The sequence below is a fragment of the Oncorhynchus tshawytscha genome, unplaced genomic scaffold (assembly GCF_018296145.1).
Source record: "Oncorhynchus tshawytscha isolate Ot180627B unplaced genomic scaffold, Otsh_v2.0 Un_contig_5821_pilon_pilon, whole genome shotgun sequence".
Taxonomy (NCBI): Eukaryota; Metazoa; Chordata; class Actinopteri; order Salmoniformes; family Salmonidae; genus Oncorhynchus; species Oncorhynchus tshawytscha.
The window spans coordinates 21682-42067 of record NW_024609293.1 but is presented as its reverse complement, the minus strand read 5'-3'; the positions used below and the strand labels follow the sequence as shown (position 1 = coordinate 42067).

The 20386-nt window shown below is 43.4% G+C and overlaps 1 long non-coding RNA gene across 1 annotated transcript; it reads right to left on the bottom strand.

Annotated features, from left to right (window-relative positions):
• Window positions 1-936: 936 nt before the first annotated feature.
• On the bottom strand, window positions 937-19631 carry LOC121844548. Its single transcript, XR_006082036.1, has 3 exons — window positions 19273-19631; window positions 17887-17918; window positions 937-1082 (listed from the first exon to the last, which is right to left on the bottom strand). It is a non-coding gene; the product is annotated as an uncharacterized LOC121844548 (long non-coding RNA).
• Between the last annotated feature and the right edge of the window lie 755 nt (window positions 19632-20386).

The following is a 20386-nucleotide window of genomic DNA, read 5'->3' as shown; positions in this document are numbered from 1 at the left end:
GTACGCTCTGAGCCCATGTAATAATATCCTTTAGCAGAGCTTTATTAGTAACAGGTTATGACCAGGTAGCAACCTTTAGCAGAGCTTTATTAGTAACAGGTAGCCTATAACCTGACCCAGGTACAGCTAACAAATGAGCCCATGTAATAATATCCTTTAGCAGAGCTTATTAGTAACAGGTAGCCTATAACCTGACCAGGTACGCTCTGAGCCCATGTAATAATATCCTTTAGCAGAGCTTTATTAGTAACAGGTAGCCTATAACCTGACCAGGTAAGCTCTGAGCCCATGTAATAATATCCTTTAGCAGAGCTTTATTAGTAACAGGTAGCCTATAACCTGACCAGGTACGCTCTGAGCCCAGGTAGCCTATATAATGTAATATCCTTTAGCAGAGCTTTATTAGTAACAGGTAGCCTATAAACCAGGTACGCTGAGCAGGTACTAGCTCTGAGCCCATGTAATAATATCCTTTAGCAGAGCTTTATTAGTAACAGGTAGCCTACAACCTGACCAGGTAAGCTCTGAGCCCATGTAATAATATCAGAGCTTTATTATTAACAGGTAGTCTACAACCTGACCAGGTACGCTCTGAGCCCATGTAATAATATCCTATAGCAGAGCTTTATTGTGGTAAACCAAGAAACTACAAACCAACCCACACTCCAACCAACCAAGCCCAGCTGTCTTCAAACACTGAGCAGCTTGGTGGTACAAGGCTCCTCCTCAGCATCTGAGACACAGAGATAGGCCATATTTGAAGAAGAGAATCAGCATGGCTGAGCCAGCCTTTGGTTGTGTAAGATGTTTATTGTTTCATGTTTCCATCATAAGAAAGCTCTAGCTCGTAACTCTCTGTCTCACTCTCTCCCCCCGTTCCGCTGCCCCCACACTTCTGCTGCTTGATTGGTTAATGAGGTCCACTGTTCGGCTCTCCTCCCACGCTGCCATTAGGGCTCACTAAGTGACAGCCTGGTTGCCGGGCATGTGTCACCGGTCCACTCGTCAGTGTAACTAACATATCATACATGATGATATCACCTGCAGGGGATGATGTCTCCTGGAGAGCGGAGTGAAGCAACCTACACAGACAGACAGACTGGTTTCAGTCCTTAATAATTTAGTGCACAGCTAAGTGAGACACTCACTGTAAATGTAAATATAAGATGTTGAACTGAGCTCAGATCAGGAGTTGTGTCACATATTTCAAGAGTGTATATTTTAGCTGTTCTTAATTAATGTTCTGTTCTGAGTCAAGCTAACCTTAATGTCACTTTGGAACAGGACTCAGGACCACTCAGCACTACTGATGTCTGGAACAGGCTTCAGAACCACTCAGCACAGCTGATGTCTGGAACAGGACTCAGAACCACTCAGCACAGCTGATGTCTGGAACAGGACTCAGAACCACTCAGCACTACTGATGTCTGGAACAGGACTCAGAACCACTCAGCACAGCTGATGTCTGGAACAGGACTCAGAACCACTCAGCACAGCTGATGTCTGGAACAGGACTTAGAACCACTCAGCACTACTGATGTCTGGAACAGGACTCAGAACCACTCAGCACAGCTGATGTCTGGAACAGGACTCAGAACCACTCAGCACAGCTGATGTCTGGAACAGGACTTAGAACCACTCAGCACTACTGATGTCTGGAACAGGACTCAGAACCACTCAGCACAGCTGATGTCTGGAACAGGACTCAGAACCACTCAGCACTGCTGATGTCTGGAACAGGACTCAGAACCACTCAGCACAGCTGATGTCTGGAACAGGACTCAGAACCACTCAGCACTGCTGATGTCTGGAACAGGCTTCAGAACCACTCAGCACTGCTGATGTCTGGAACAGGACTCAGAACCACTCAGCACTACTGATGTCTGGAACTTCTCCTTCTCTCGTTTTCCTTTTCCTCTCCATCTCTCTCTCTTCTTCACTCGTTCTCTCCTTCTCTCACATTAGACCACATCCAGCTTGGACTCTTTCTCACTGGCCTCTCTTCTTTATCTTCCCCTCTCTCTCCCTTCTGTAACAGGTTAGAGGTTGACATGGTATAGTATCTATGGGTTGTCCCTCACGCTACACTTCCTTCTTCCCCTCATCTCTGTCCTCTCTAAATCTCTAGACCCTGTCCAGACGCTCTTTTCCTCTCCTGCTCTCCTCCTGGCCCTGGGCTAAGCTCTCCAGATGGCACTGCCAGCTCCACAACCACTCCACATCAAAGGGCCACGGGGCCGAGAAGAAAGGAGAGGAGAGAAGATAGGAGAACATCCCTGTCACTGTGGCCATGACTGATCCAAGTCACACACACACAGACACAAACACACACAGACACTCACACACACTGGATCCACGTAGAACAGGCATCATTGACACTCACTGACGCTAAGCAAAAGCTAACACTGCCACATTTGGGCAGCATTGGTGAAGAGCTATTACTTAAAGGAAAGGGTCACCTATTTTTAATGTTATTTTGTTTTTGTGCATCTCTGAGGGATGTTCTATCGATTCCTTGGGTCATTTCATGTTTTTATGTGTATCTGAGTTATTGGCGTTTAAGCAGGCAGAAATCCGTTCGCTATTACGTACAACCGTGATAAAGTCTCTCTCGCTACACTGGAAGTAAATATGAACAGGACTTTTAGATGGTGAAAACGTCTATCATACCTGTCAGACTTCAATACTGGCAGATGTCATAACTCGGGAGGATGTCTTCTCTCCAATGAGTCATTGATCATATTTTACCGATATTCCGACCTCGAGAAATGTAGAATTTAACAGAGGGTCTAGCACATTTGTCTGCCCTCTTTAGTCCAGGGTGCATTGCATGGTGCAGTTGCTAGATATATTATCGAAAGGAGATAGGAATCCAATGAATTAAGGAATGTAAACGCACCACTCAGCAGACTGTTGACCAATCGCGTTCACAATGTCATGCTGTGTCATGTGGTTGCTAAGCTAATCGTCACACAATCCCTATATAAAGTCCGTGTAAGAAAGGTGCCCATTTTCCTCGAAAGTATGTAATATCACGAATCCAAAGGTAGAAGATAATACAAATAGCAAGTGACTTATCTCCCATCTTGGGAAAGATTTCAAATGTTGTACTACTTGTTGATGAAATTCATGCTAATGTTGGAATTTTGAGCTAGCGCCCAATAGACTCCCATTCACTCCTCGAAGGAGGGCACTCTTTGTCCCAGAATCGCTCAGAATGCAACGCGAGTAGCATGGGCATTGTTTCCCATCTCCTCAAAAGTATGTCTGCCGTTGCGAATGTTAGACTCCGCTCTGTGAGGCACATCGATCTGCAGGTTGAACATTGTGAGATAGTGCAGTTTCTTTAAGCGATTTTACAGCTAATTAGCTACATTACATGCTGATATGGTCTTTAGTATTATTGTGTGTAGCTACATTTGCTAGCTAGCCAGCCAGCCCATATAGAGAGCATTGCATTGTGGATTTTGTAGTAGACTTGAGCTGCAACAGATATCCACAACAATTTTCCATGTTGCTACCAACCTTATTATAACACCAAAATGAAAGATTTCTTCACAAAAAATATTGTTCTCACATATTAGTGTTATTTAACACTAAATTGAAGGAATATGTGATTTTAGGTGGATTTTCCCTTTAATATTGAATATCAATATCTCATCTGCTTGATATGACAATCTGTTTTCATCCTGTTCTGCTTTACTTACAAGGTCTCTTCCATAACACTTGGCCTGATGGCTGAATTACAGTTTGTTTCATTCTAAACTGAGAGTTCTGCCAGGGTGACAATGTGTTTTATGATTCACAATTTCATTTCACACATCCCATCAACTCTTCAGGTTGTCTGAAAAAGGTAGATTGGACAGGAGGGATTATTTCAGCAAATTGTGTGAGAGACGACAGAAAGGGGGGATAGGTAGTGAGAGTGGAAGAGAGGGAATGTTTCTGTTAAAGAGAGAAACAAAGAGAGGGGGAGGCAGAGAGACAGAAGCAGGAAGAGAGAGAGAGACAGAGAGAGAGAGAGTGAGAGAGAGAGAGAGGGAGAGGGAGAGAGAGAGAAGCAGGAAGAGAGAGACAGAGAGACAGAGAGAGAGAGAGAGGAGAGGGAGAGAGAGGAGAGAGAGGAAGAGAGAGAAGCAGGAAGAGAGAGAGAGAGAGAGAGAGAGAGAGAGAAGCAGCCTGTGAATGGGCCAGTGTCTCAGCATGGCCATATGACAGTGATACAACGTCTCCACAGTGGACCGTGAATCCCAGCCAGTGACCTTTACAAAGTCCACTAGAACCAGATCAAACTAGACTGGCCAATAACCAGGAATTACCTTAGTTACCGCGGTTACCTCTACCTCTGAACAATATGCATACAGACTACTGAAAGAAACTAAGAAAGCAAATACATTTGAAACTGATCTTGTGACCTCTACACAGTCACACACACACACGCGCACACACACACACACAACTCCATCCTTCCAATACACAGGCACTCACACAGACACACACACAGGCCATATGCACACACACACGCACTCACGCACACAGGCCAATATCATGCACACACACACATCCACCGTACACACACTCCCATTCTGAGTAATACCAACCAAATGGCTCCAAGTGAGTAGAGTACACAGCCCCATGGGAGCTGCAGGGTGCTCAGCCTCCTCCCACACTAAGACACACTACAATAAAGACGTCTCACCTCGCCACTACTCCGGCCCACGCTCCCTTCCACTACCCTCTGCTGTGGAGGTGGGCAGAGAAAGGAGGCAAGGGAGGCTGGTCGCCTGGAAAACGCTGCCGTCAGGTCTTCGTACTGCACAGCGGGATCCCTGCCGCAGCCCTTTACCCGACCACGGCCCAGCAACCATAAACTAATAGCAGTTCAAATGATAGAAATGTACCATCACAGAGAGAAGGACTTCATCATCTTTCCAACAATTCCTTTATAGGGCAAATGCTCCCTGGGTAATTGATAACTCATCCTGTACTCAAGGCAGTCGGCTTGGCATCGCTTTACGAGATGCTGTTGCAGGAGATTATGCTGTGAGATTGAGACGCAAATGTTAGAGTATGATGTTACAGTACAAGTCCCATAGACTGTAGTTTAAATAAATAGAAACGGTATTATTAAAGCCCCAATAGCCAAGGGAGAGGAATGACACATTTATGTTATACAACAAGCGTGCAATATCCTCTCTGCTTAAAATATAAAAGTATGATTGAAGCCCCAATAGTCCCCAGTGAGGTATGATGCAAATATTCATTATCCTTATACTGAAAAGCTTGCCTAGTGCCTCACACGTACAGCTCATTGAATAAATAAACAGTTGGAGAAAGGCTCTATCATGAAGAGTTAAAAAAGGATACAAGTAGGAATCCCAAGATTTAGGACAAATGATTTGTACCATCTCATGGCAACTCTCAGCAGTCATGCATAAGGTCTCTACATATGACAGAACATTCACTGTCATCCTTGGTGCAGATAAGGTAGCCTCTGACCTCTGTGGTACAGATGAAGCAGTGGGGTTATATTCAGACTCTAGCTGTTCCCTGCCAGTGCTGTACAGTATGCACTAGGGTTAGACATACATTTTAAAGTGAAAAATCGGAGTCTCAGTGTCATTCTGTTCCAGTGGAATTGCCCTACTTAATCAACCATACTCTCCTCTCAGTTCAAGCTGAGGTTTCTATTCTATTCTGTTCTATTCTATTCTGTTCTATTTTATTGTATTCTATTCAGTTCAGTCCATTTCAAGATGAAATGTCTTTACTGTGGTGAGGGAAGATTCAGTGAAGCCTGTGTCATGTGGGAATTGTTTGCCATATGATAGGAGGTGAGTTCTCAATATCTAAAGAAAAGGCCTAGATATCAAGGGCATTGAACAATGAACCTTAACAAACTTTCGAACAATGTACCCCACACACTGTACCATATGCACGCATGCACACACACACACGCACACACGCACGCACACACGCACGCACACACACACACACTGAGTGAACAGGAACTACAAAAAGCCAGTATCTGTCCATCCCATGAAGTTGAGAGAGAGGGAGCATAGACACATCTCCTGGGACGGAGAATCCAACTGGCAGACTTTTCAGATCCCTGGTCTTTCCAAGAACAAGCACTCTGCGCTTCCAAGAACACACATCTGTTATCATATCATCCCACTTTCAATGTGTGTTGGTGGGCATGGATCATCAGCTCACAGCCCTCTGAGAGGATTCCACCATCCAACACATCCACATAGGCCTACAGTCCTATGCATAGCTCACTGCTCCACTCCTGTCTCTCACAAGCTTCCCATGTGAGTTCTGGCATCAAGGTTAGGTTTACTCTGCTCATGAGAAGATTCCAGCACATACCATTTGTTGATTGTGATGATTCAGGCTTTGAGGAATAGGCCTATCGCTAATATATCTCCTGTATGGTTTGTTGTCTCTCACTATCGCGTGTAATTAAAGTTGCCTATTTACTCATGTTCAGATAAGAGATCGCATTTGTATATGTTACCAATAGTATTTATTTACATTCATGCTTAGATAAAGTCATGATGTTGTTTATTTTGTCTGAAATACACTGTTTAGTTTGTAACATTATGACTGCAACTTTGACTGTACAAAAAAACGTACTGTAACGTTCAATTACACGGAAATGATGCTCAGAATGACCTGCTCAGAATGACCTGCTCAGAATGACCTGCTCAGAATGACCTGCTCAGAATGACCTGCTCAGAATGACCTGCTCAGAATGACCTGCTCAGAATGACCTGCTCAGAATGACCTGCTCAGAATGACCTGCTCAGAATGACCAGTTGAAAAAAGGGGAGGGGTTTGGTAGTGGAATGCTCCACTGCCCTTTAAATACGTCATTCACTGCTTCAAGCTACACTCCTCCACACTCATCAAACGGAGCAAACGTACCTCAAAGGCTGTTGAAGAATGTTTTGGGAATGGTGTCATTCAGTAGAAACCGTCACTCAAAGTACAAACTTTTAATCGAATTGAACACACCCCAGCTTGGCTCTCATGATGGGTGTTCTAGAGTGCACTCGCACGTCTCATGTGTAGCCTAGTGGTGTGCAATGTTTGAGATAATCTATTTTGAAACGTCAGTCGTATAATATAACATTTTGTGCTTTTTAAAATGAATTATACTACTTCCAGTACTAAACATTATATTTGTTGTAAAATACATGTTTACTGTGTCTGAGCTGTGTTTATTGTTTCCTGTATGGATCATCCACCTGTCCTTAGTAGGCCTTTGTCCTAACAGACCATTAAGCCATTTGGCCTTGTGAGCAGAGAGGCCTGGTCATGTATAAACAACAGACAGTTGCTTTAGCTTTCAGATGTGTGAGATTATACATGTGTACATACTGTATCTTCACGATCACTGTTGCCCAGTGGGCCAACAACACTTCATAAAACCACTCCGTCTGCTGGCCCACTCAGTGCTCCAAAACCCAACTAACTAGGCTGCCAGGTCCGCTATTCAGAACATTTATTATGTGAGTTCCATTGTATCACTATTATGCCCTAGTAAGTACAGTATAGCAATTATGGGATACAGACTTCACACCACAGAGATCCTATTAAATGAGTATTCTAATATTCTATGCTTCGCACTAATAACAGATATGGTTGTTGAACTAGGTTGAACTAGGTTCCATATTGATACCAACAGACTGATGTGTGCATAACTTGGTCCAAACCTGACCTTGTAGCTTAATGACCCAGAGTTTGTCCTGGTCAGGTCACATGATCATAAAGCGTCTCAGAGGGGGAGTGCTGAACTAAGTAGAACCATACAGGGTAACCATTTTTGGTGCTGGGTAGAACTCTTAGGAGAGGATTTTATCCAGAACCGTCAATGAAGGGTTCTACCGAGAAACCTTCTTTCTTTGGAGGGTCCTTCCTAGAACGGTTCCACCAGTCTTATGGTTTACAGGCCACATCAGACCTGTAAGTCACATTATGGTGGCTTGCAAAGTGATGTGTAATTCCTATTGGAATCCAGCCAGAGTAAAGATGTCCAACAAGTGGAATTGCTAATCAACTGAAACCTGTATTCAGCATAACTGCCAGGAAAGGGAAGATTTAATACAATTACTACCTCAAACATCTAAACTGGAACAACCATCTCAGTAACGGGTGCAAGACATCCAATTACTAACAGATTGAATTAGTTTAAAAACCTGTATGCTATGTATCTTTGTGTAGCATAAAATGAATCAACCAACCAATAGAAAAACACAGATTTTACAGTAAAAAAAAACTATTCTGAAAATCTCCCTGCAATAGAGCATGATGGGAAATATTACACACACTGAGTGTACAAAACATTAAGGACACCTGCTACCTGCTCTTTCCATGACATGATCCCTTATTGATGTCACTTGTTTATACTACTTCAATCAGTGTAGATGAAGGAAAGGAGAGGAGACAGGTTAAAGAAGGATTTTTAAGCATTGAAACAATTGAGACATGAATGGTGTATGTGTGCCGTCTAGAGGGTGAATGGACAAGACAAAATATGTAAGTGCCTTTGAACAGGGTATGGTAGTAGGTGTGTGTATCAAGAATGGACCACCCAAAGGACATCCAGCCAACTTGACACAACTGTGTGAAAATGGGCCAACATCCCTGTGGAACACTTTAGACACATTGTAGAGTCCATGCAACTCAATATTAGGAAGGTGTCCTTAATGTTTTGTACACACAGAGTGTGGTTCTAAGTAGAACCCTTCTTGCCTCCCAAAGAATCATCAAAGAACCCTTTCTTCAAAAAACAGTTCTTAGGATGTTAAGGGTTCTAGGTAGAACTTTGCCTTACAAATAACCCTTGTCTTCTAAAACAGGTTCTTCTGATCAAAATGCTTCTTGGTAGAATCCTATCTCTGCAAAAAAAACTTATGGAACAATTTTTTCTAAGAGTGTAGGATCAATTTAACTTTTTATATTATACTGAATCAGATTACATGGACAGGGAGGACCTGAACCTAGATCCACACTCCTACTCTGAGGTGCTGTGAGAATACCATCCCTGGCCTTATGAATCACTCATGGCCTTATGAATCACTCCTGGCCTTATGAATCACTCCTGGCCTTATGAATCACTCCTGGCCTTATGAATCACTCCAGGCCTTATGAATCACTGTCCTATAGAGTGCATCTAAACAGTAAACCTCTCCCCTCTCCATTTAATTTCAATAGTAAATTGGTGATAAATCAGTGGACTCTCCAGCGCTTGGCCCATCGTGTGGCAGTGCAGCCTGGTGGTGTGGACTGACAGTTAATTAAGGCTTCAGACCTGCTCCCTGGAGCATCGCTACTCTGTACCGTGACCCTGTGCTGTGACAGAGCTAACATGAGAAGGGCACAGGGACGCTAGAGGCTCCGAGGCCAGGCACCGTGACCTTAGGAGGTGAGAGGGGGGAGCAGCACTAGCTCTCTTTTCATTACAATGTACATGCACACTCTCTCTCCCTCCATTCCCCTCATTCTCTCTCTCCCTACTGAACCTGTACTTTCTCTCCCTCCATTCCCCTCATTCTCTCTCTCCCTACTGAACCTGTACTCTCTCTCCCTCCATTCCCCTCATTCTCTCTCCCTCCATTCCCCTCATTCTCTCTCTCCCTACTGAACCTGTACTCTCTCTCCCTCCATTCCCCTCATTCTCTCTCCCCTCTCCTCTCTATTCCCCTCATTCTCTCTCTCTCTATTCCCCTCATTCTCTCTCCCTCCATTCCCCTCATTCTCTCCCCTCCATTCCCCTCATTCTCTCTCCTCCCTCCATTCCCCTCATTCTCTCTCCCTCCATTCCCCTCATTCTCTCTCTCCCTCTCCATTCCCCTCATTCTCTCTCTCTCTCCATTCCCCTCCATTCTCTCTCCCTCCATTCCCCTCATTCTCTCTCTCCTCCATTCCCCTCATTCTCTCTCTCTCTCCATTCCCCTCATTCTCTCTCCCTCCATTCCCCTCATCATTCTCTCTCCCCCTCCATTCCCTCATTCTCTCTCCTCCATTCTCCCCCATCAACCTTCTCTCTCTCCTCCATTCCCCTCATTCTCTCTCCCTCCCTGTACTCCCCCCTCCATTCTCATTCTCTCCTCCTATTCCCCTCATTCTCTCTCTCTCTATTCTCATTCCTCTCCCTCCATTCCCCTCATTCTCTCTCCCTCCATTCTCATTCTCTCCCTCCATTCCCCATTCTCTCTCCCTCCATTCCCCTCATTCTCTCCCCTCCATTCCCCTCATTCTCTCTCCCTCCATTCTTCTCTCTCCCCCTCCATTCCCCTCATTCTCTCTCCCCTCCATTCCCCTCCCTCTCATTCTCTCTCCCCTCCATTCCCCTCATTCTCTCTCCCTCCCCCTCATTCCCCCCCTCATTCTCTCTCCCTCCATTCCCCTCCATTCTCTCTCCCTCCATTCCCCTCATTCTCTCTCCCTCCATTCCCCTCATTCTCTCTCCCTCCATTCCCCTCATTTTCTCTCCCCCTCCATTCCCCTCATTCTCTCCCCTCCATTCCCCTCATTCTCTCTCCCTCCACTCCCCTCATTCTCTCTCCCTCCATTCCCCTCATTCTCTCTCCCTCCGTTCCCCTCATTCTCTCTCCCTCCGTTCCCCTCATTCTCTCTCCCTCCATTCCCCTCATTCTCTCTCCCTCCATTCCCCTCATTCTCTCTCCCTCCCTCCCCTCATTCTCTCTCCCTCCATTCCCCTCATTCTCTCCCCTCCATTCCCCTCATTCTGTCTCCCTCCATTCCCCTCATTCCCTCTCCTGCACTATTTCCTTCCTCTTCTGTCATTCCTTCACCTCTCCCTCATTCTCCTCTCCCTAGCCTTTACATCCTAATCTCCACCTTGCCTGCTACCTCCCTGTTATTTTCTCCTTTTGTACTCTTAATCTCGCTCTCTACCTCCCCTTTATATCTCTCCCTCCCTCTCTAGACTTTACCTTCAGCGTTGCTCTGTCTACACACAGTTACCTGGCTTGGTGTATCAAGTATCCTGAGAGGAACACTACACTGGCAGAGACTATGGTAACATGGTGTGGACATCTGGGCCCTTGTGCAGTAGTAGTGTCCCTGTCTGACTCTATAGTGCCTGACTCTGTCTGGCACCTTAATTCGTTCGTGGTAACAGCTGGAGCGCAATGAGTGAAACGGTATCAAATACATCAAACACATGATTTCCATGTGTTTGATGCCATTCCATTCACGCCGTTCCAGCCATTATTATGATCCGTCCGCAGCAACCTCCTCTGGTAGAGACTGCCCAGAGACAAGTCCATGGTTATCACACTAGAAGGTTACTGAGAGTCACATAAATGATTGCACTGTTTTTGATACTTGGACAACAGTTTGATCAAAACACTGAACTACACTATTCTGAATTAGAGTAGTTAAACTTGCATCTACACATTTATTTAGGACGCAACAATGTTGTGTATAGTTTCTAACTGCCCAAAGGTCATGTCTAATAAGCATGTTAAAAAAAGTGGTAATCTCATCCCATATCAAGCTCCTTCATTTTTTCTGCAACTTTTCTCAACATGGGGTACGGTAGTATTGATGAGTTTCCTTACCACAAGCTTTCCCTGTCTATCCCTCTATGGCTGCTTTACACAGACAACCCAATTCTGATATTTTTATGAAAATGTGACCCATTAGTGGAAAAATATCACAATTGGGCTTCCTGCGTAAATGCAGCTCATCTGCCACAATTGGGGCAATCTTGTCTAATGTCTAGATTGGCTACACCTGAAACCTGCTTGGGAGGGTGCAATGTTGAAGTGTGTGCAGATAGGAATGTATTGTGTAAAACAGATAGGTTTGCGTGTCGTGCTGAAATAGGAAAACAAGTCAACTCTATTCATTATGTTAAATGATAAGGTCCTTTAGTCTCTAATTGAAACCGAGGAGAGTCAAGGTGCCAATACAAGGAGAGAGCAGCACTCTCCCAGTTAAAACCAGAAGGCTCTAGCAAGCTGTCTGTTGCCACGCCATAGCTACTGGGGAGTTCTACAACTGAGCTGATTGCTATGGCTCTTGGACACTCTAAGGTAAGAAATGGGTTATCTTCAATAAGTGGTATTGTTGAAGGTGTGCTGGCCCTTTTACTAATCATCCCCCCTTGCTTTTTCAGGGTCTCTTGGCTCTGTTTTGTGTTTGTAGGCAGTAGTAGTTTTCCTGTCAAATGGGAAGCCTTTTTCTGCTCTTTTGATAATTGAAATAATTTGTTTTGACTCAACACAATATTATGATTTTAAAACAACTTATTTTGAAAAATGTCACATTACTTTGATTTGACCTTTATGTATTTGTTTATCCTCTAGTCTTATTTTTGTCTCTTAGGCCAGGGTTCTTAAACTTGAGCCCCAAATGAGAAATTGTCATCCCATGACCCAACTAAAGAATGGTGTAGACGTATTGTAGTGACTGACCTTTGACATCCCCAGGGCCCCCCTTTGGTCCTGAACCATAGCCTAGGGCAGGGTTTCTTAAACTATTTACCTTTATGGAGTTTAAACTGCTACTATGGAGTTTTTTTCTCTCTCTCCCTCTCATTCCAGTTTCCCTGGCCAGTATGTTTGTCCTTGACAACATGGGTATGGAGTGATTTCGGTGCCACCAGAAATTGAATGTAAATTCTCATTTGTTTTGCACAAATTGAAACGGTTAACTGTTTCATGACTGTTCAGTCTTAACTCTATTCCAATTCAATATGTATAGGCTATTTTAGTTATTGTATTGTTTAAGCTTACTGAAGTTAAACTGGGATGCATTTGTTTTGGAAACATTCTGGTACTTTGTCTGCCAGGAAAGGTAGATGGAAACAGTGAAACACTATGATGAGCTGGCTGTACCAAGTGGTTCCTGAATCTAATGTGGCATATTTAATGTTCTTATGAATGTGGCTCTAGTACCTCAAATACTATCTCAACACTCCATTCCTGAACTCTAAGACTCACAGAAACATGCACCCGAAAGACACATGTGTGCAGATACATGGGGCTGTGCATTATGTTGAACCATGAGGCGGTGGATGAATGGCACGACAATGGGCCTCACGATGCCCGACTGCACTGGATAGATTATCAGGGATGCAACCAATTTGTGGAGTTTTTTTGTGCATATGCATGCGTTTCTGGGATGTTATTTCAGTTCATTAAACATGGAACATGTTGGGTTTAGTATTGCTTTGGAGCCCTAAACACCAGTTGATTGGTCCTACTGTTCAAATGTAACAAAAAAATGTAGACGTACACAAGCGTTGCTTTATATAATAACACAATAGAATGTGCCCCACTACATGGCTTAAACTTCACTAAATACAACTATAGGCTGTCACACTTGACACTACGCAATGACCAAGCCGCTACTTCTCCAGGTGCAAAATATTTTCTGTGGGATTTTCAGAAAAGCATACTAGGTGCATCTTCTATATGCATGGCTGTGAAATGTCATACATGGTAGTAGCCAATTTGAATCGGCTCCAATTAAGAGTGAATGTCCATTCTGAGCATACCGCGTGAAGGCCCCCTCATTGTCATAAGCTACTGTAAAAGTGATGTCAATATTATCGCACAGACTGTAATGTAGTTTACTTACTACTTTCAGTAGGCTATACTATTGTGACTTAAACAATCCAAGCCTATCTGAAATGCAGCCATATAGGAAACTGTCATTTTGCACACCATGTTGAAGAGGAGCCTCACGAAGACTGGTAGCGCAAGATGCGCTCATTAAAAAGGCACACCGTAACATTAATTCAGGACCATGGACCGAAGGCTATTGCCAGTCGGCGCTCTGAAAGGGTAACGTTAGCTGCCAATTTCGGCAGCAACAAGGTGAACAGTCAGACCACAGGAGCGCCTGCCAGGGCTCACCTCGCCGCACAACCAGTAGGCTACATTGGTCATTGTCCCTATACCATCAAATGACGCAAAGCTGTAGATCTAGCAATTAGTCTCATGTGCAACAGCTTTGCTTCCGTCCCTCGCCCCTACCTGGGCTCGAACCAGACACCTTCTGTACACCAAGTCACCCTCAACACTGGCCAGTAGATAAATAAATACATTTACATTGCATAAACATTTGAGTCTATTCCTTCTATAAATCAATTCAAGTGTCATCTGAATATTTGAAGTCCAACATTTGTAAACATTTATCTATAAATCCAATACTAGTAGAGATGTTATACATTACATTATTTTTCTACCCATCGCTCCACAAAAGCCGCGGCCCTTGCAGAGCAAGGGAAACGAGTACTTCAAGGTCTCAAGTGAAACCACCGTTGTGAAACGCTATTAGAGCGCACCCCACTAACTAGCTAGCCATTTACCATTTAACACTGGTTACGCATGCAAGCAATGACAATCGCATATCTAAAAGATGCATTGCAGTAAAAAGCAAAGGCCTAAACTCTAGTTTGCATAAAATCTGCTGAACAACCAGTAGGTGTACATGAGAGAATTGTATTAACTCTGGCACGGCAGCCAGGGCCATAAAGGTTGTAGTTGACCATTTTAGAGTTGCTGTGTTGAACCTCAGACCTTTCTGAGCCATTCTCCTTCCTGGTGAAATGTACTTTGCAGGTCACGCTCAAATGCCAGCTGGGCTTTTCGTTGATCTGAAATGCTGCATCTCTTCACTGAATACGTTCTTCAGGGTGGAGAGTGTTTGCACATTGCTGTGATGTCCCTAATGTTTCAGTGCCAACTGCACTCGGCATTGCTGACAAAGGCCCGCCATATCTTTTGAAGACCTGAGTGGGGTTCGCTGGCAGCGGTTGCGATTTTACTTTGCGTCACTCTTGATGGGCCAATATTAAATTCGCTGCTAGGCTCTCAACCTCGGCGTGGGCCAGCAGGCTGCTCAACATCGCTCTCTGTGGAAGTCCATTGGATCCCACCCAGTGCTGGGTCAAATTAGCTTCCTAAATAAGGTAAAGGCAGTACCTTAATTACATTGCATGGCTAGGTTCCCAATCAGAATGCATTTTAATATTACATCCCCCTCAGATCATGAGCGCACCCAGCATATAGCCTCTGTCCCGTCTGCACTACTGGCAGGCCTTGCGGCACTACATTGGTAAAACCGGGCCAATGTAATTCATAACACTTCATGGAGCAACAACTGAGGGAGGGCACATTCTTTCTGGGGGTCCATGCCCAGGCTTATCCACCCCATACAACTGGCCCTGCCAAGGAGACTTCACTACATGTATCTATCTAAACTGGAACCACTCTCACGAATTCATGCATTAAGTGTCACTCCTAAGATTTGGGTTTGCTTAGAAAAGTAGTAGAAGAGCAATCAATGTACATGCAGAAACATGTTTATTAAAATAAACTGAGTTTAACTGCAATATTAATTTGATTCAGTTTCAAATAATGTTATAAATTACATTTGTGCACTACACATTCAAATATTGAATTTCACTTTCTGAATACAAAACCAATGAACATTTCTGGTGGCACTGAAGTAACTCCATCTGCTATGCTTCCTGTCATTTTGGGCTATTGCCAACACTGTCACTTAAATAGTGTTTTATGATGTTATGACAGTATAAATCTAAATGTTTATCAGCTCATGTAATGTTAAATTATCACGTTATTATATTCAACCTAACTTAATGAGCTACCTGAAGCTGAATGTCTAAACTTTCTATCCAGCCCTGATCCTGTATGAGCAGGCTAGAGCCAATACCCCCCAATATTCCTGGAGCCTATGTACCCCAGTGTAACAAGGAGGGCCTGTACACCCCAAAGCAGTGCAAGGGCTCTACAGGATACTGCTGGTGTGTTAACACCGAGGGACAGATGTCGTCTCTCCACTACTCCAGGCTCTCCCATTCCATGTGTAGTGAGACTGGTAGGTGTCAAGCATGTGTACTGTCATATCACAATTTGAATATATTATAATCAGATTGATATACTATTACATTACCAGTTGGCATAATACCAGGCATTATTTTTTCAGTCCTTGAACCAGAACAAGTCCCAACGACCATGAGACCCAGTGTTAATGAGGTAGCAGGTGGTTTGGGTTGCTCCAAAGGCACCTCCTCTCCACTCCCCCAGGAGAGCAAGGTAAAGGAAACAGCCCAGTCCTCTGTTACCAGTGTTGTATCCCCCATGATATCAGTAAACCTGTGCCTAACCAGCCTTTCCTTAGACCAAGTGCTGGATCCAAAGGAGCGCAGTATCCTATCCTCCGGTACTGTTACAACTACATGTGTACAGTAGTCTAATTTGGATGACTGACAAATGTTTCTCCCCACAGACATTGGCAATTGATGCATGAATGATGGGCTTTAAGGTAAGTGTGAACGTGTATGACATTCCAAATGTGATTTGCTTTGATTACTTGGTACTAATGTTTTTCTACATTATATAGGTTCTACATGACATTCATCCCCCTTGGTGATGCGCGAATGTCCAATAAACTTTTGGCATGGAATTATATTTTGCTGTTCTGAATTCAATGGTTATTTTGGGAACGTAGATTTGCTATTGCTTACAATCGACCAGTCAATTTTCCTTTACCCTTCCTCATAGTTACAATCTGACTCTGAGAGATTCAAACACACAATTACATTTCAGATACTGGGAACTTGGTTATTGCTGTAAATCCTTCACTAACTTTTCCAACCAGCCTAGAAGTGACTAATCAAAGGCCTCCAGCTGTGACTAGAGAACTGATACCGTTGGTATTTAGTCATATTAAGTGTCTCTGCATGCACATTAATTCATCAAACAGAATGTGAAAGTGCACTGACAAAGGCAGTGTACTGTAGTTTAACTTTTCTGTGGAAGACTGTTAGCGAATGCCATATTTGGGAGAAGCCTGAAAAGTGGCAATGCTGCACTTTTGAAGTAAATTTGAGAACACTGGCCCCATCCAAGTTTTTGCCGGATATTAAGAGTTACTGAGGAAGGGGAAGAGTGAATAATGACCTGATTATCAACAAGCTATAAGAAAGACGCAGCATCTTGTCTGAACAATAATGAGAATAGAATTATGATATGATGGGTTTACACTTCAGGAGAACAGACTGCATAAAGTATACATGTAAGAGCAGTCAAATCTCCAGCCAGTGATTAGCCAGTCATCACCTCACTGTCTGGACGGAACAGTTTTCAATGCACTCAATGAGCCCTACTAGACTACACACAATGTGTCTAAACTGTTGTCTATGGGGAAGTACTTTGGTGCTGGTGGATTCAGAAGCCTTCACTGACTGTATCCTTGCTCTTGAAAGAATAGCAGACATTGTTGCACTCTGAGCAGGGCTTTGAGATGTACAGTAACCACACAAAGGAACAAGCAGCTGGCATCTTCACTTGTAGATTGCTAGTGGATTTGACATCAACCAAACTGGCTGGTGGACAGTTCAACATCCCCTTGTACAGTGGTATGAATATTAATGATTAACTGTTGGTACTGGAACTATAGGAAGTGCATCATACAGTATATGGAAATTGGATACCTAATGCTAAGCTAACATGAGTGTACACATGTAAATTACTGTACATCACTAGCGGTTCTGGGGGCAGGGGGACCAGTGCCCATGTGACAATTTTGGAACCCCTTGTGGCCACCCTAAATGTGGAGTATGAAATAATTTTTACACAGCAGAAATTAGTTATCGTTCTCTACATCTGTTATTAGACAGTGGCAACGATGATGATTATGAACATGGTCTTTTGCCTGCAATGCAGTGAAGAAAATGATAATGTAACTGGCCCCTCTAACAGTACAACTGGCCCCAGCTTGCGCCTCCCCCCCTGAAATGGTCTAGAACCGCCACTGCTGTACACATGCAAATATGAGCGTAAACATGTACACATAGGCAGAACACTGGGTTACCTTGGCACTGGAATCCTTGTTTCCCAAATCCCCTGTGAAAAGCAGTGAGAAGGAGCAGTGAGTGACAGCAGGACAGATGGTGGTCTTACCTGTACTTCTGATGCTCCAAGTCATACAGTAGGGTCCCACTGGGACCACTGTCATTGCAACACATTTCAACACATCAATGTGACAACATTGAATCAATTTGGATTTGCAAAAAGTCTTAAAGGCATTTAGTTCATTTAAAAAAACAACCTAAATCCAATGATGTGAAATGTTTTGAATTCATGTTGACATCTTAACCAAATGTAAACTAATTAGATGACCTGACATCTGTGCCCAGTGGGGTAGCTCTGGTCAGGGGGCATTAGTGTGCTTTCCTCAACTAGTAAAGGAAAGCACACTAATGCCCCCTGACCAGAGCTAGCAGTAGGGTTATTGCTATATCATTTGATGGTACTCATTTACAGTAGATGGAGTTTAGACGTTTCCAGGCTATAAGACATGAGCATGAAAAGATCTGTGGCACAGGTACAATGGATTGAGAGTTCACAGACTACTCCAGGCTATAAGACATGAGCATGGCAAGATGTGTGGAAGAGGGAAATTAGACTTCAAAAGACGTGAAAGATCAATTTAATAGCCTACTGAATGTGAACGTTTTAGAGTGCAAAATAAACAAAATATCTGAGACATTATGCCTCTGATTAAGGGGGTGTGTCATTCTTGGCAAGATGAGTAATTATGGGGCGAGTTTAGTATGGCCTGGTTGGAGAACAATTTGCACATTAACATCAGTTAGCCTAGTGGTTAGAGCTTTGAGCCAGTAAAGGTTGCTAGATCGAATCCTCGATCTGACATGCCCCTGAACAAAGCAGTTAACCTACTGTTCCTAGGCCGTCATTGTAAAAAAAATGTGTTCTTAACTGACTTGCCGAGTTAAATAAAGAAAAAACATTTTAAATCCATACCCAATTCGGGAGCACAGAGTTCTATTGCTGAGTTCTAGTTGCCAATCAGCGCGCAGAAGAGTGTTTTTGGAAAGTGAATGGCGAGCTTCATATGATTTTACGAGAATAGCGCATGTGAAATGAACTGTTCGCATCATGGAATTTATTGAACATTTATAACTATTACATCCAATTAATTTAATAACGGAAGGTATCATTTGAATTAATAAATTATACATTTTAATGAGGATAAGCGCCTAATAGGCTAATTATGAGTCTAATAGCAGTGCCTCAAAACCATTTAACACTACATAAGGCAACTATTTTGCATAATTCAAAACAACAAATAGGGTAAACAAGGAAATACACTAACACGACCGGAATGACGAGAGCGCACCAACTTTTCCTCTCCCCTTTCACACAATGACGGGTGCGCAAGAGCATTGATGCTTACCATATGAAGTCTGTGCAATGACTGCAGAATGTCGGTTGCTTGAAAACCTGGCAGTAAATTTGTGATTTTTGACTTCATGCACGTTTTTCTGCCGCAGAGCACCTTTGCGGGCGAAACGGTTCCCAACCGCAGCTGAGTCGCTATAATGTAAAAGATGATGATCAGCCATTGCAGAAAAAAAGTAGGCTACACGGTCGTACGGTTCAGTTTTACTCCAAGGTATCTTCACTTGTATTTCTACACGCTCACTAAAATACTATAGGCTACCGCAACTGCGAAATAGCCACTGGACAGCGGGTTTCCCTTTTGCTAGAGCCACCGCTGAGCGCTTCTTTTTCATTCTAAGTGACGTCAATAATATGATATCCAGTGTTGAACTGCAGCTGTTGGAAATTGCAAGTCAGCATTGCCATCATGTGGATGAAGTTTATTCTTACAGCGGTAGGCTATTCTCAGGAAATCATCTGTATTTAGGCTAGCTCATAAAGGTAGACCTATAGAATTTCTGGTAACAAATATGTTTGTACCTGGGACAATCCCAGTTCAACCTTTGTTTCCCAAATCTTACCTCTGTTGCACAGACCACTTTCTTTATTTTCATCGTGAGCAGGCTGCGTGACCTTGCCTCGCCACATCGATTTCTAGGTCGTTCCACCAATTCGGTGCCTTTTAAAATGTGCGATTTGGTGAAAAAAATCTTTGGATTACACCTCACTGTAACATTCTGCCATAAAGAGCACATGTTCAATAATTTGTAAACCTTTTTCCATCTCAAGAGGTAAAAAAAAAGACTAAAGTAAGTACCTAATTAAGTGCCAAATAAAGTAATAGGTTTGACCATAACATTTTAAATCTCATTTTAAATCAGCCATGAATCCCATTGTGACGGGGAATTGGAAGCTTGTTGTGTGCAAGAGGGAGGTGCACTTGAATGCAAGCTTCACACAAGAAAATTAAATTGTTAAAAAGTTTCTAGCCTGTCTATCTATGGGTAACAGAGTTTACATGTTCTCAACTCACCCAGTTTTCCACTACAAAACACCAGAAAATTGCCAAGAAGAGTAGAACCATCCCACCTGCTTTTACATTATGATTTGACTATCAGATGTTACAT